Source organism: Molossus molossus, unplaced genomic scaffold, assembly GCF_014108415.1.
Source record: "Molossus molossus isolate mMolMol1 unplaced genomic scaffold, mMolMol1.p scaffold_m16_p_5, whole genome shotgun sequence".
NCBI classification, from domain to species: domain Eukaryota; kingdom Metazoa; phylum Chordata; class Mammalia; order Chiroptera; family Molossidae; genus Molossus; species Molossus molossus.
Genome location: NW_023425388.1, coordinates 78,431,240 through 78,448,342, shown reverse-complemented (window position 1 = coordinate 78,448,342; position 17,103 = coordinate 78,431,240). Strand labels below are relative to the sequence as shown.

Sequence of the window (17,103 nt, the reverse complement as noted above, 5' to 3'; positions counted from 1 at the left end):
TTTTCTGAAGTCTTGGTGTTGTCATCATAATTAGCTAATTAATATTAATAAAAGGGAGAGAACAAAGGAAGAGTCAGACATTGTTGAGCATATTCAGCAGGAAAACATAAGTCCATTGGTTTCACCAGGAAGCTACAGCTCCATACCCCAGGGAATCACAGCATTGTCCCTGCAAGGGGATTAAAGCCTCTCCCTCCCCCCATCAGGTACTGGATTGTTGGAGGGAGAAGGGGGGATAAGCACAGGTGCAGAAGCTGGGATGGGGGGAGGGGCTTACCTGTCAGTCTAGCCTGGGGAACCATGGATTGGTTAGGGAGGGGTGGGCTCCATCAGAAGGGTGTGAAGTCTTGGAAGTTAATACTTTAGTTTGAAGTGGCTCCTGGTTAAAGTCCCCAAAGTTCCCTCTCACTTTTTGGCTCTCGTTCTCTCTTATTTGCTCACATGCTTCTGTTTCTCTCTTGCTTCGTGACCCACACTCGCCCTTGTGCTCGCCTGTTCTCTCTCCATAGCCATGTGGCCTTAAGCAGCCGCATGGCCTATGGCCATGCAAACCCCACATGCAATGGATTGGGAACACAAGCTAAGCTAGCCAGATGCTGAACTGGACTGGACTTTAATGTGGAGCAGAAATTATGGGCATTGGCCTTTGTTCTGGCCATGCTGAAGACAAGATTGGTGAGACAGACAGAGATGGGACCTTGGAGGTGAACCCCCTTAATTTTACATCATCAATAAAGCTGTCCATGAAACCACATCCTCCCATGGGGTCCTCAGGAAATTCTTTTCCCCCTGGCACCCTAAGTACTCCACTTCTACCAATAACATTGGAAGTCAACCAGTAAATGGTCAGTAGATGCAAAAAGTGTTCATAACTAAAGGTACAACCCTCAGACAATGTTGTACAGTCATTTTTATATCAATAGACTAGCCTCATATTCTTAAGCACAACAGTTCTAACTATTCTACACAATTCTTCAGAATGCACAAGTGGAGTTAAGCACCAATTGTTCTCAGCAACAGCCTGCAAAATAACAAACCACTTTTTGGGTTTTCTCCCTTTCCTGTCTCATTCTCTCCACTCTCTCACTTCTGTTTCTTGGGATAATCTCCTGAATAAACTACCTGTACATTGTCTTTCTTGAAAACAGGCTCTGCTTTCATGAAAACCTAATTTAAGAGTTGGAATAGGAAGAGGCTCTAGAATATAGCCACTCAGGATAGAAGTTTGAAATTGAATTACCCAAGAGTCAGATGGCAACCATTGCCTGGGGCAGTGTGGGAGGTTAATTCCTAGTATGCTGTGGCTTCACAATGACTAATACTCCTGTCGATGGCATATTGGAATGAGGTGCAAGTAAAAGACAGAATGTTAACATATGCAGTGTCTCTAATCAAATGGCATTTGGGGAGATGTGATTAAAGGAATGGAAAGCATTGGTGAATGGATGCTGTCAGTGCCTTAGAAGCTTGAAGAGCTGCTTTTTGTGTCCAGTTTCTCCGTGGTGTTAGGCTTTCATTAGCACTCTGCTTGAGATGCCAACGCAGTCCCTGTGGCTCAGATTTTATGTGACAGCAGCAAACCCCAGGAGCACTTCCAGATACCAAATACCAAAATCGATTCCATTTTTCTATCACTAGATAACAAATGACCCAAAATATAGAGACTTACTTAAGCAACATATATTTTGCTTGAAAATCAGCATTTTGGACAGGGCTCAGTTGGGAATGTCCATCTGTGCTCCACTCAGCATTGGCTGGGGTAGCTTGAAGGCTGACAACTGCAGTCAGCTGAAGTCTTGCCCCCTCAAATGCCTGGTGGTTGATGCTGGAGATCTGGAGCCTTGGGTGTGGATATCAGTTAAAACACCCACAACTGCTCTCTCTATGTGGCTGATTTCCAAGAGTGAGTTTTTCAAGAAAGAGAGCCATAAGGAAGCTGAATTGCCTTTTCTTGAATAACCTTAGTGGCAACACACATCATTTTTCATTGCATTCTGTTTGTTAGATGCAAATCACTAACATAACACTAAATACTATTCAAGTGAACCTTTTAATGGAAAGAGCACTAAACATTTGTGAATAGTGATCACTTCAGCAGCACACGTACTAGAACTGGAGCAATACAGCGAAGATTAGCATGGCCCTACACATTAGCAAACTCTTGAAGCGTTCCATATTTTTGGATATAGGAAATGTATTGTTCTTGCAGCCTTGATATTCAGGGCGGATTATAAAATATAAATTTTTGTGAGGTTTCAAAGATTAAGATTATTTTGATAACATTACTTACAGATTTAAAAGAGGTGGTTATCACAAGTCTTGAGGGGGAAACTACTGTACTACATAAAATAACTAACTTGGAATAAATAATTTACATAAGTAAAAAAATTGTGGACATATTTAAAAACTCTGACATTTACCTATAGTTTATATAAAACTGATTTATAATTTCTATTTCCATTAATCTGACTTCCAGCTTACATTAATGCAACTATTAATAATAATACTTTGTTGAAAATATAAAATCTGGGCAAATATAAGACAGCAGAATATAAGGGATTTTTCAATAATCTTTTCACCAGCATAATTTTTTAAACTTTTAATCTCTAAAAAAAAGTCACTGTAGAAGGGGAAGGGGACCTAATATATGGTGACAGAAGATGATTTCACTTTGGGGAGTGGGCACACAGTGCAATACACAGATCATGTTTCATAGAAACGTACATTTGAAACCTACATGATCCTATTAACAAATGTCACCCCAATAAATTTAATAAAAAATAAAAATAAGCAAATAAATAAAAATTAAAAACTCACTGGGTAGGCTCAATAGCAAAATGCACATAACAAACAAAGAAGACCTATTGCACAGTACTAAAAGGTCTAATATTTCTGTAATCCGAGTTCCAGAAGAAAAGAAAAAAAATAGGGTGGTTCAGAAAAATATGTGAAGAAATAATGCCTGAAATATCTTGTTTTTGATGAAAGTCATAAATGTATAAATTTTTTAAAGTTCAGTAAACCCCCAACAAAATAAACATAAAGAAGTTCATGCCAAGACATATTATAATGAAACTTCTGAAAATTAAAGACAAAGGAAAAATATTAAAAAGTAGAAAGAGCAATACCTTAACTATAGGGTATTAATGATTCAAATGTTGTTTCTTATCTGAAATCCTGGAGGCCATAATAGCCTTGTAGTATAGTTTGATGTTAGGTAGTGTGAGACCTCCAACTTTGTTCTTCCTTCTCAAGATTGCTGAGGCTATTCAAAATCCTGGGGAATTGGCTCAATATTTTCAAGTACAAAAACTTCCTTAAGGAATAAAGATTTAAAAAAATTCTTTCTCAAATGAAGGAAATTTATTGCCAGAAAACTTGCTCTAAAACAATTATTAAAGGACATTTTTCAACCCAAAAGGAAATTATACCAAAGGAAAACTTGTAATATCCGGGTTGAAGGGAAAGCAACAGAAATAGTAGATATTTGCATGAATATAACATCTCTTGAGCTCTTAGAAATACATTTGATTGATGAAAACAGAAATTATTATATTTCAGATAATTTTTCATGTACATTGATGTAAAGCATGAGACAACTACAACATAAAAGGGGGAGAACCCTGGCCGGTTTGGCTCAGCGGTTAGAGCATCGGCCTGCGGTCCAGAGAGACCCGGGTTCGGTTCCCGCTAAGGGCATGTACCTCGATTGCAGTTTGTCCCCGGCCCTGGTTGGTCATGCGGGTGGCAGCCACTCGATATGTTCCTTTCACGTCGATGTTTCTCTCTCTCTCTCTGTTTCTCTCTCTCCCTCCCACTCTACCTCCCACTCTACCTGAACAAAAAATGGAAAAATGTCCTCGGGTGAGGATAAAAAAAAAAGGGGGGGTGGGGGGGAGAAAAAAGGATCTATGGGGTGGTTAAGCTTTCTACAGTCTAAAGTGGTAAAATATTGATTTAAAATAAACTTTGAAAAATTAAATATGTATATTATAACTCTTAAGCATCACTTAAAGTACTAAAAAATAGAGTCAAACACCAATAGATAAATTAAAATTAAATGCTAAAAATGTTCACATAATCCAAAGGAAGATTATAACTAAGAGGAAAAGATTAGTAAAGGGGAAACAGAAGGGGAAAACAGAAAATGAATAATAAAATGGTAGACTTAAACCCAAAAATATCAAAAGTTACATTAAATATAAATAGTCTAAACACACAAGGTGGAAGACATAGGTTGTCAGAAAGAATTTAAAAAGAAAAACTAAGCAGGTTAAAGGTAAAATGATGGGAAAAGATATAGTATACAAACACTGATCAATCAAAAAAAAGCTAAAGTGTTAAACAGGGATATTACATCATAATAAAAGGGTCAATTTATCAAGGGAACAAAACAATATTAAACAAAAAATAAAGCTTACATATACATGAAGCAAACTGACAAAATGGAAAGAAAAATAAATTTATAATTATATTTGGCAATCTCAACTTCTCTCAGTATTTGATAGAACAAACAAACAAAAATCATAAAATATATAGAAGAACTAAACAACAATGAGACAACATTAATTCTACAGTCTCATCCCAAAAATAAAAGAGAAGAAAATACTTGTCAAATCTGTTTCTGAAGAAAACATTCCTCTAATACCAAAATCAGACAAAGAAGTATCACAGTACCTGATATCAAACTATACTACAAGGCTATCACAATCAAAACAGTATGGTACTGGCATAAAAACAGACATATAGATCAATAGAACAGAATAGAACCCAGAAATAAACCCACACTTATATGTAGGCAATTAATATTTGACCAAAAGGGTAACATACAATAGAGTAAAGACAGTCTATTCAATAAATGGTGTTGGAATAATTAAACAGATATGTGCAAAAAATATGAAACTATATCACCTTCTTATACCATATACAAGAATAAAGTTTTTTTTAAAAGTAAAGCTTGAAATCATAAAACTCTCAAAAGAAAACTTGGGCAGTAAAATCTCAGACATTACTCCTAGCAATATTTTTCCTCTCAGACAAGGAAAACAAGAAAAATTAAACAAATGGGACTACATCAAAGTGAAAAGTTTTTGCATAGCAAAGGAAACCATCAGCCAAACAAAAAGACAACCTACTAAATGGAAGAAGATATTAGCCTATGATACATCTGATTAATCCAAAATTTATGAAGAACTCATATAACTCAACACCAAAAAACCCACAAACAATCCAATTAAAAAATGGGTAGAGGAGTTGAATAGATACTTCTCCAAAAAGGACATAAGATAGCCAATAAACATGTTTAACATCACTAATTATCAGAGAAATGAAAATTAAAACCACAGTAAGATATCTCCTCACACCAGTCAGGAAGGCTATCATCAATAAAACAACAAACAGTAAGTGTTGGTGAGGATGTGGAGAAAAGGAAACCCTTGTACAATGTTGGTGGACATGCAAATTGGTGTAGCCACTATGGAAAACAAACAGTACAGAGGTTCCTCAAAAATTTAAATATGGAAATGTTTTATGACTCAGCAATTCCACTTCTGGGTGTATATCCAAAGAAACCCAAAACACTAATTTGAAAAAATATATGCACCCTTATGTTCATTGCAGCATTATTTGCAATATTAGCCAAAATATGGATGTAACCCAAGTGCCAATGAATAGATGAGTATATAAAAAACTTGTATATATATACACAACTCAGCTATAAAAAAGAATGAAATGACACCATTTGCAACAGCATGGATAGACGTAGAGAGTATTATGCTAAGTGAAACAAGTCAGTCAGAGAAAGATAAATACCATATGATTTCACGTATGTGTTGAATCTAAAGAACAGAATAAATGTACAAACAAAATTGAAACAGACTCATAGACACCGAGAACAGACTGATGGTAGCCAGGACTGGGGGACAGTATGAAAAAGGTAAAGGGATTAAGAAGTACAAAATGGTAGTTACAAAATAGTCATGGGGATATAAAGTACAGCATAGAGAATATAGTCAATAATATTGTAAGAACTATGTATGATACCCAGTGAGTACTTGAAATATCAGGGGGAACACTTTGTAAAGTATATGATTGTCTAACTGCTATGCTGTACACCTGAAATTAATGCAAAATAACATTGAGTGTAAAATGTAAATAAAAAATAAATAAATAAATAAAAATAAATGAACAGACACACTGTGTCCATGGATTAAAGATTTAATGTAACAAAGGTGTCAATACTCTCCAATTGATCTATAGGCTTAATGTAATTACAATCACAGTCTAATAGGATTTTGTAAATATATACAAGCTTATTCTAAAATTTATATAGAAAGGCAAAGGAACAAGAGTAAATAAAGCAATTTTGAGACAGCAGAATAAAGTTGGATGTAATTTAAAAATTAGTATCCACTATACAAATCAAGGCAGTGTGCTATTGTTGAAGAGATATACACAGAGATCAATGGAATAGAGTCCAAAGACAGACCCACACAAATATGGCCAATCAATTTTTTACCAAAACACACACACATACACACAACACACATTATACAAAAATTAACTCAAAATGAATCCTACATCTAAATGTAAAACAAAACTTTTGAAGAAAACATAGGAAAAAAATTTTATGATATAAAGTTAGTCAAAGAGTTCTTAGGACACCAAAGGAAAAATTCATAAAGGAAAAAATGGATAAATCAGACTTCACCAAAGTTTAAACCTTTGTTCTATAAAAGACTGTTAAGAGAATAAAAAAGCCAGTCACAAACTGAGAGAAAATAATTGCAAGTCACATATCTGAATTTATGAAGAACATCTGCAGCCAGAATGTACAAAGAGTATACAAAGAACTCTTAACAACTCATAAATGAGACATCAACTTAAATGGAGAAAATGTCAGTACAGACACTAAACCAAAGAAAATATATGGTTTTCAAATAGGCATGTGAAAACAAGCTTACCATGATCATTAAAGGCACAATGAGATATCCCTTCACACCTATCAAAAGAGCTAAAATAAAATAAAAATTTATAATATGAAGTGTTGGTGAGGATGCAGAGATACTGAAACTCTTATATTTTCCTGGAATGCAAAATGGTACCGCCACTCTTGAAAACAGCTTGACAGTTTTTTATGAAGTCAAACACATCTTGTCATATGACCTAAAAGTCCCACTCCTAGGTATTTACCCTAGAGAACTGAAAACACATGTTCACACAACATATGTTCACACAATAGCTCTATTCATAATCGCCTAAAACCAGAACCGACCCAAATATCTTTCAGTGGACAAACAGATAAACAAACTGACATCCACACGATGGAATGCTATTCAGCAATAAAAGAAACAAACTATTGACACACGTGAAAACTTGAATGATTCCCTAACACATTATCCTTGATGAAGAAGCTCGTCTCAAAAGGTTACATCCTATGATTCCATTCATATAACATTCTAGAACAGAAATAAGTACAGTGATGGAAAATAGATCAGTGGTTGCCACGGGCTAGGTTTGGGTGGAGAGTGTGGCTCAAATGGACAGCATGAGGAATATTGGGGGATTATGAGACTATTCTGCATCCCAACTGTGATGATGGTTACATAAATTTATACATATGTAAAAACTCAGAGAACTCTACACCAAAAAAGTGCATTTTACTGTAGGTTAATTTAAAAAATTAAAAAGTAAATCATTTTTAATAATCTGAAATCTAAAGATAAAAATAGTTACTATTTTCAGATCTCTAGCTATGTGACAGAAACTTGCTAGCTACAGGCATTATATTCATTAACTTATCAATCCCTACATTAAATAACCCTGTTATTTAAGTATCCTTGTTTCACAGATGAGGACATTCAAACAGAGAGAGATTAAATAAATTGTTCATGATCACACAAATAATAAGTGGCTGAGTCAGGATTTAAATTCATCTCTCCATTTACATCTATAACAATCATCACTTTGAACATTTGAGACAGAAAACCAATTTTGGAAAAAATATTAGAATGTTTGCTTTTGATGGTTGAGATGGGTAAAAACTAATACTTATTACTGGCATCAAAATTGAAAAGGAAAGTACTTTAGAAGCCTGCCAATTCTCAAGATATTTAAGAACTATAAAACTTTCCTTCATCTACAATGCAAATAGCTAGGAAATGCCTATAACTGAAGTTGTTTTATTCAGCTGCAATCAACTTGTAAGTGAAAAATACAAATGACAAATAAACAAGCTAATAATAGGTAATTTTGAAGCAATTTCCAAAAGTTACCACAGGTCAGCATCTTTTCAGCCCAATTTCTTGGACTGCCTACTTTGAAGTATAGAATACAAATCAACGAGTATTTATTTGATCACCTACTATTTATGCTCATTATGACCACTGTGTTACTTCAAGATCCCAAAGTGCCTTCTAAATCAATAAAGCAAGTTTAAAATTTGTCCAAATGGTTTTATGACTGTTTATTTAATCATTTCCCCCTAAAAATTGAAAACTCATTACTGTATAGTAATTAAAGAGACTATTAAATTAACTGTAAAATCCCATTTTCTCAGCCATTTCAATGAATAGGAGTACATTCATAGTGTTTAACCATTTTAAAAGAAAAATTAAAATCAAAGGCAAAAACAAATGTTTGTCTTTGTTAAACATATTTTCTGGTTATTTATTTTGAGCCATATGATCAAAACACATCAGATGCTTTCAATTCCTGTTCTTCCATGTAAGGGTTGGAGTTCACGTTAAATTATTATCATTTTTTTAAACTTATCTTTATTGTTGAATGTATTACAGATGTCCCTCTTTTTCTCCCCTTGACACCCTCCCCAATCCCAGCCCCCTCCTGCTTTCCCCACACTACTGTCTGTGTCTATTGGTTATGCACATATGCATATAAGTTCCTTGGTTTCTCTCTTCCCACCCCACCTTCCCCCTTCCCTTTGAGGTTCATCAGTCCAACAACCAATTTGTACTTCCCAATCCCTTCATCTTTTTCACCCAACTCCCCTCCCATCTGGCAACCAACAAAAAGTTCTCTGTGTCTAAGAGTCTGTTTCTGTTCTGCTTGCTCATTTTGTTTGTAGATTCGATTGTTGCTAGACATGCACTCATTGCCATTTTAGTGTTCATAATTTTTTATCTTCTTCTTCAAGAAGACCCGTCAACATTCATATAATACTGGTTTGGTAGTGATGAACTCCTTTGGCTTTTTCTTGTCTGGGAAACTCTTTATATGGCCATCGATTCCAAATGATATCTTTGCAGGATAGAGTAATCTTGGTTGTAGATCCTAGCTTTTCATCACTTTAAGTATTTCTTGGCACCTGGCCAGTGTGGTTCAGTGGTTGAGCATCAACCCATGCACCAAGAGATTGCAGATTTGATTCCCGGTCTGGGCACATGCCCAGGTTATAGGCCCAATCCCCAGTGTGGGGCATGCAGGAGGCGGCCAATCAATGTTTTCTCTCATGGATGTTTCTATCTCTCTCCCTCTACCTTCCTTTCTCTCTAAAATCAATGAAGAAAAAAATTTTTTTTTTTAATTTCTAGCCACTCCCTCCTGGCTTACAAAGTTTCTTTTGAGAAATCGGCTGACAGCCGTATGGGAGCTCTATTGTAGATAACTGTTTTACTTTTGCTGCTTTTAAGATTTTCTCTTTGTCTTTAACCTTTTGTATTTTGATAATGACGTGTCTTGGTGTGGACCTCTTTGGGTTCATCTTATTTGGGGAAGCTCACGTTAAATTATTTTTAAAATAATTTGAACTGCTCTGAGGAAGAATGCACTCTCTGCTTTTTTTCTTTGCACCCACCATAAATGCTTCTATTTAGGGATGCTGGAAAATTCTGCCCAATTTGATTCAATTCCTTAAAAATTTTCGTATTATGCCAAGTATTGTATTTGATTTTGAGAATAAAAAATTGTTATGCATGAATCTTGCTCTCAAGTTACTCAATATCAAATAGGAAAGACAAGCATTTAAACAAAAGACTGCAAAAATAGACTTATCTCTAGAGTCTAGAGACACACAAAGGCAAGTTTGCTTGGCTGGGTAAATGAAGACAACACAGTATATAAAAACCGCTGAATGGATCTTAGCTCAACTGTACATTACTTTCCTCTATCCCCCAGGACCCATTATGCAAGCAATCATAAGGGAATCCATGAGGTCCTTATGGAAATTTTACGAAAATATGAATTAATTCACAGAGCAGAATTTTTTTCTGTAAAGAACCAGATAGCATCATTTTTATACTCTACACACACTCTCTGAGTGAAAGCAGTCATACACAATTTGTAAATGAATAAACGTGGCTATATTCAACAAATATTTACAAAAACAGGTGAAGGCTAGATTGGGTGTGCAAACCATAGTAGGCCAACTTCTGTATTAATTAAATCAACACAACTCTATGTCAAAGTTTCAAATATAAATTACTTGATCCTTCACTGATGAAGTAATAGAGAATGTATGCCTATGAAAAATCTGACTTGTTGCAAGTAAAGTTAATAATGACTCAAGGTTTTGTTGCAGATACCTGAAATGCAAGAGCCTTCTTCTAACACAACAAAATTTCAACTCCTGAGAACTTTGTTGCTGGCCTAACAAATTGTTACTTACTACCTAAAGTTATAGGGCATATTAAAAAGCTCTGAAATTAAAGAATAGCTTCATTGATCATGTTCTTCTTACTCTGAGAATCCTATTTTGAACAAAGGGTTTGACAATTTGAACCTATGGAAATGTGTGTGAACTGTGTGTGGAAATGCTTCTATGTTGCAGTGTGGCTGATAGGATCTTTATCCCTTAGCAACTAACACCTTTACAGCACAGTCCTGCAGAGAGCTTTTCAGCAAATCTTAATTGAGCCAAATCCTCTCCATGGGTACTGCTTTGAGTTTGACCGTTTGATTTTGATGGAGACAAGAGCTACCTGTTGACACATAATTTCGAGCTTCTTTCATCAAAGTGTCTGAAAAATAGTAAGAATCGGAACTGAGACTGTCCTAACTAGGTGATAACAAATGGGGGTGGTGTCAGAGAAATGTGAATGCCATGACCAGATTACCCAAATCTGTGGCTAAATCTGGAATGTTACTTTCGAGAAACATCAATCTGACATCATCTAGAGGTGCTAAAATTCAGGTGAGTCATCAGGTCAGTAATAAGTAACACAAGTTTTTCTCCAACTGCTGCTTTTAAAAACACAGAAATTACTATTGAATACAAATGCATCCTGCTTTTAAAAATATTCCGATGCTTTAGCAAAGGTAATGCTTTTATTTTATTATGAGTTGCCCACATGCACTTCTTAGACTGTGATTCATCTGAGTGGTTTTTCAGTTAAAGAACATTTTATTCTAGAATGAAAAAAAAAAAAAAATACTGAATGCCCCACGGTGGTGTGGGGTTAGCATAAACATTGGGATGACAGTTAAATCTAAAACTGGAATCATGACATAACCGTGATTACATCAAAGTATATCAAAGCTGCTATAGGATTTCTTAGGCACAGTATTTTGGTTTTCATGACCATAATTTCAGGGGCCATCTGACGATGAGTCACACTCCTGTTTACGGTGCTAACATTTTGTTCTTCCTTGTAACTATGATGGGAGTCTAAAGAGATTTTCAGCTCATTCTAATTTTCTTTCCTGAAGCTGCTACTTAATGTCTGCGGCTGATACTCTTTGCAGAAAGTATCATGGATTGCTCTGGGTGTCAGAATCTTAAGGACATCTCCTAACCAGAATGCAGGGACCTGAAAGCCCTTAATTAAGTTTCTAATCACAAGCAAGATGGTCTTGCATTAAGGGCCCCCTGAGAGTAGCAAGAATCATGTCATCAAGTCTTCATCACCGTATCAAATAGGATTCTTATTTTAGCACCAAAGGCAATTCTTGCCTTGTAGAGAATGAAGGGAAACACTCAACAGTCAGTTTGGAGAACAGAACACAGTGTGGAACAAAACACATTTCCTTTTCTCTCCCACATGTCTCTGGAGCTGATTTTATTCTATTGAACAAACAATTACATATCAAACACCATTTCACCATATTAGGTCATTTAATCCTCAGAGTGACCTTATGACATAGTTACTATTGTTACCTCCCACTCACAAAGAAGAAAAAGAGACTGGGTGGAAAACAGGGACCTGCTCAAGGCCAGCAGGTAGTGAGCCCAGATTCAAGTGCACCACCACTCAGGAGAAGCTGGCTACTTTCTTCCCCTCTTGAAGGTCTCCAGCCTGCAGTGGGGCTAGAGGGACACTTCTGACGAGCAATGCACTGAACAACACGAGAGTGGCCACCTTTTAGACAGACTTAAAACACCCCATGGATTTTTACTTTGAATTCCTTCTGCCTGTGTAGAATGTATGCTTAAATAAAAGAGAAAACAACTCTGCATATCTGAGATCTTCATGGCTGCTTTGCCAGGGATGGTCGGTCGCCTCATACACTCTGTTGTATTGTTGACCTGTTTCGTTTAGTATTTTCCCTGAGTTTTTAATTTTTAACCTGGTATTATTAGTAAGAGTTGCATTAGAAATTCTAGGATGAGTCTGGTGGATGTTCATATTTCCAGCTTCAGCTCAGACTCAGCTAGGATGACTGAGATCTTCGGCAGTGAGCAGAGTTCCCATTTTAGCATGTGGTTAAATCCAAGAGGTTCCCAGACCTTTCTAGGAACCAAGCAACTAACATCAATCACCTAAGGGCATCAGGCAGGATGCTCGCTAATAAAAGGAAATACTCATGAATTCCATCTTGGTGCCTGCTGTCCTGCTGGCTTAGTGGTGGTCCAACCAGTAGGGTGCAGCTGTGAGCCTGCCTGTCAATGAAGTCTTTAGGAAATAGGGGAATTATAGGGCTGATATATGTGAAATATGCAGAGGGTATAAAGGCAAGGATGTCCTTACCTCTTTGTTACTGATTAAAGTATTCAAATAAGTACAAAAAAGTTAAAAAATATTCAATAAGCCCAAGCGCCCATCAGTAGATGAGTGGATAAAAATGCTCTGATACATTTACACAATAGAATACTATGCAGCCATAAAAAAAGAAGGACATCTTAACTTTTTGTGACAGCACGGATGGTCCTGGAGATTATTATGCTAAGTGAAATAAAACAGTCAGAGAAAGACAAATACCATAAGATCTCACCTGTATGTGGAATCTAGTGAACAAAATAAACTGACTAACAAAATAGGAACAGAGGCATGAATACATGGAACAGTCCGACAGTTGTCAGAGGAGAAGGGGAATGGGAACTGAATGAAAGAAGGTGAGGGATCAGCCAAAGAACATACATGCGTAACCCATAGACACAGACAACAGTGTAGTGATGGCCAGAGGGAAGTGGGGCGGGGGCTGGATGGACAGGGGTAAAGAGAGGGAAATGGGGACATCTATAACAGTGTCAACAATAAACATATAAAAGGAAAAAAATTCAATAAGAAAAAAAACTGCTGATATAATTTTACTATACAAATAATCCATGTAAGTACTTTTTATATGTTGCTTTGATATACATAGATACAGGGTGGGGCAAAAGTAGGTTTACAGTGGTTTGTATGAAAAATAATACAAAAATTAATAAATAATAAGACAAGAATAAACTCTGTATTTTGCATACTCACAATTGTAAATGTACTTTTGCCCACTCTGTATATCTTATTTCTTAAGAATTTTATTTTTAAATGGTTTTTAATAGAATTTTTGTTATGTACTTTCACCAATAAAATAAAGCTAATATCAATCAAGAAATACTTTTTTTTTTTTTTTATCCTCACCCGAGGACATTTCTCCATTTTTTGTTCAGGTAGAGCGGGAGGGAGAGAAAGGAACAGGGAGAGAGAGAGAAACATCAATGTGAAAGGGACACATCGAGTGGCTGCCACCCGCACGACCGACCAGGGCCGGGGACAAACTGCAGCCGAGGTACATGCCCTTAGCGGGAACCGAAGCCGGGTCTCTCAGGACCGCAGGCCGACGCTCCAACCGCTGAGCCAAACCGGCCAGGGCAAGAAATACTTTTTTCAAGAATTATATTTTCAAAAACTAGTTTTGCTCAGTGGTTAAAGCATTAGCCAGCTTACAGTTTCGATCCCCAGCCCTGGTCTGTGTCTCTCTCATATTGATGATTCTCTCTCTCTCTCCCCCTCCCTCCCTTCCACTCTATTTAAAAAATAAAATAATAAAATAAAATAAAATAAAATAAAATAAAACAAATGGAAAAATATCCTTGGTAAGGATTGAAAAACAATATCATCTTCTGACTCCTGTTCACCCAAGCAGATTTTGTAATGTTTACAATTACAGTATATCTACTTTTTCCTGCCTTTTTCTTGTAAGAGTTTTTGGAATATTCGTGCTAGTTAATTAACAAGTAAACATTTGCTCCTAAATAAAACAGATGGCAGAGGTATTTCTTTGTAAAATCACCTATCTTTTCTTTTCTGTGGTTGTCTCCCTCCTTTCTTCTCTCGAGTAATTACTTCTTACAGAGATGGTGAAATACTTAAGTTACAAATAGAAGAAAAAGTAAAAGAGAACAGAAATCTTCTTTCAGGAAAAAGAAATAATGGCAAGATACAAAGATGCAGATTTTCAGTATGACAGATATAGAAATTGGCATTGGGTTTTCTTGTTGTATTTTGGGGGCAGTGATCCTCACCTGAGAATATTTTTCCATTCATTTTTTAGAGAGAGTGGAAGGTGGGAGGGGGAGAGAGAGAGAGAGAAAGAAACACTGATATGAGAGAGACACTTCGATTGGTTGCCTCCTGCATTTGCCTCCACTGGGGCAGGGATATAACATGCAACCCAGGTATGTGTGCTTGACTGGGAATCGAACCTGCGACCCTTCGGTGTGCAGGCTGACTCTCCATCCACTGAGCCACACTGGCCATCAGATTTTTTAAAGGATGCAGGCTTTTGTTTAGATCCACCTCAGAGGGATTGTGAGGTTTATACAAAACAATATAAGAAATCCCTGGCTGGTTTGGCTCAGCGGTTGGAGCGTCAGCCTGTGGACCTAAGAGTCAGGAGTTCAATTCTGGTCAAGGGCATGTACCTCAGTTGCAGTTTGGTCCCAGCCCTGGTTGAGGTCATACAGGAGGCAGCCAATGTGTCTCTCTCACATCAATGTTTCTCTCTCTCTCCCTCTCACACTCTATCTGAAGATAAATGGAAAAATATCCTCAGGTGAGGATTAAAAAATAAATTAATAATAATAAATAATAGTATAAGAAAAATAGACCAGATTGAAAGTACCATGTAAGCATTAGCTAGAATTGTAATAATGCATTTTTTAAAATCTTGTCTTATGTACCACCTCCTGACCAAAAAGTAAAAAGAGAAACATAAATGCACTTTTTATTATTTCTAGAAATATACAAGGAAAGAAAATTAAAAATATATGAATAAATCACATTGTAAATTCTATGACAATAAATTTGAAAACCCAGGTTAAACATAATATACACCCGAAAAACAAAAACTACCAAACTGATTCAAATGGAGGTAGGAAATCTTAATAGATCCTCAAAACCACTCAGGCAAAGGTAGGAGTCATGGCTGAACTACTTACCAGAGTAATTGCTCCACCCAGACCACACACTTGGGGAGGCATTAAATATACTGGTAAGAAAAAAAAAAAAAAGATTTCACACAAAAAGGCAACAGGTCTAGATGATTTTGGAGAAAGGCCCCATCAAACATTTCTGAAACGGAATTCCTGTTTGCTCTTTAAGCCCATTCCTAGCCTAGTGAAACTTGTAATAGCATCTATAAATACAGAGACCCAGATCCTAAATACAGTGTCATAAAATTATTCCAGAAGTATAAAAAATTTAAAAGCAAGTATGTTTCATATCATAAATAAAAGATCGGTTCAATATTAAAACATTTATTAAAGTGAAAAATCACAGGATCATATCAGGAAATGTAAAAGATATTTGATAAAATTCAACCATATTCCTGATAAAAATCTCTTAGCAAATGGGATTTTAAAAATATTTCCAGCCCTGGAAGGTGTGGCTCAGTTGGTTGAGCATCATCTTGTGCACTGAAAGGTTGCTGGTTCAATTTCTAGTCAGGGCACATACCCAGGTTAGTCCCCAGTAGGGATGGTAGGGGTATGTGTGGAAGGCAACCAATGAAAATTTCTTCACATCCATGTTTCTCTTTCTCTCTCCCTCTCCCTTTCCCTTTCTCTAAAATCAGTAAAAACATATTTAAAAAAAAAAAAAAAAATTCCATAATGTAATTTTTTAAAAAGTACTTATCATAGATTGGTTGTAAACATAATTTTAAACATGGGCCCGGCGGGTGTGGCTCACTTGTTGAGCATCGACCCATGCACTAAGAGGTCACTGGTTCGATTCCATGTCAGGACACGTGCTCAGGTTGTGGGCCTGATCCCCAGTGTGGGGCATGCAGGAGGCGGCCAATGGATGTTCTCTCTCATCGATGTTTCTATCTCTCTCTCCCTCTCCCTTCCTCTCTCTCTAAAATTAATAAAGAAAAAAAATTAAACACAGGAACACACGCTATCCTGAAGACAGGAAGAGAACAAGGGTGTTCTCTTATTATTTAAAATGATTATCTTTTTGCCTAGACTAAAAATGCCTTGAAGGTTGGGACAACAACTAATTCATACTTATATCACCACAGGTTTATCACCACTTTTAAAGTATTTCATAAATGATACTCTTATGCCCCAGAATCTTTTATTGAAAGGAAACCTCCTCACATTGGGGGAGACAATAACTCTTTTACAATTATAATTTTATATTTATTTGTCTAAAACCAGCCACTTTTGTTTCTGTTTTTCCTTTCTCTCTCCTTTTCCCTAATCCTGGGAAAGTGAGGAGATTAATTGATCATTTAAAAATCGTTTTGTAGCCCTGGCTGGTTTAGCTCAGCAGTTAGAGCATCGGCCCTTGGACTGAAGGGTCATGGGTTCAATTCCCAGTCAGGGGCTTGTGCCTGGGTTGCAGTGTCAATCCTCAGCCCCAGTCTGGGCCATGCGGGAGGCAACCAGTTGATGTGTCTCTCTCACATCAATGTTTCTTTCTCTCATCGATGTTTCTCTCT

The 17,103-nt window shown here is 36.5% G+C and overlaps 2 pseudogenes; both read left to right on the top strand.

The window, feature by feature from the left end:
* LOC118616983 overlaps positions 1–17,103 on the top strand; it is a 54,954-nt pseudogene that overhangs the window by 22,187 nt on the left and 15,664 nt on the right.
* Positions 2,083–2,181, top strand: LOC118617974 (annotated as a pseudogene).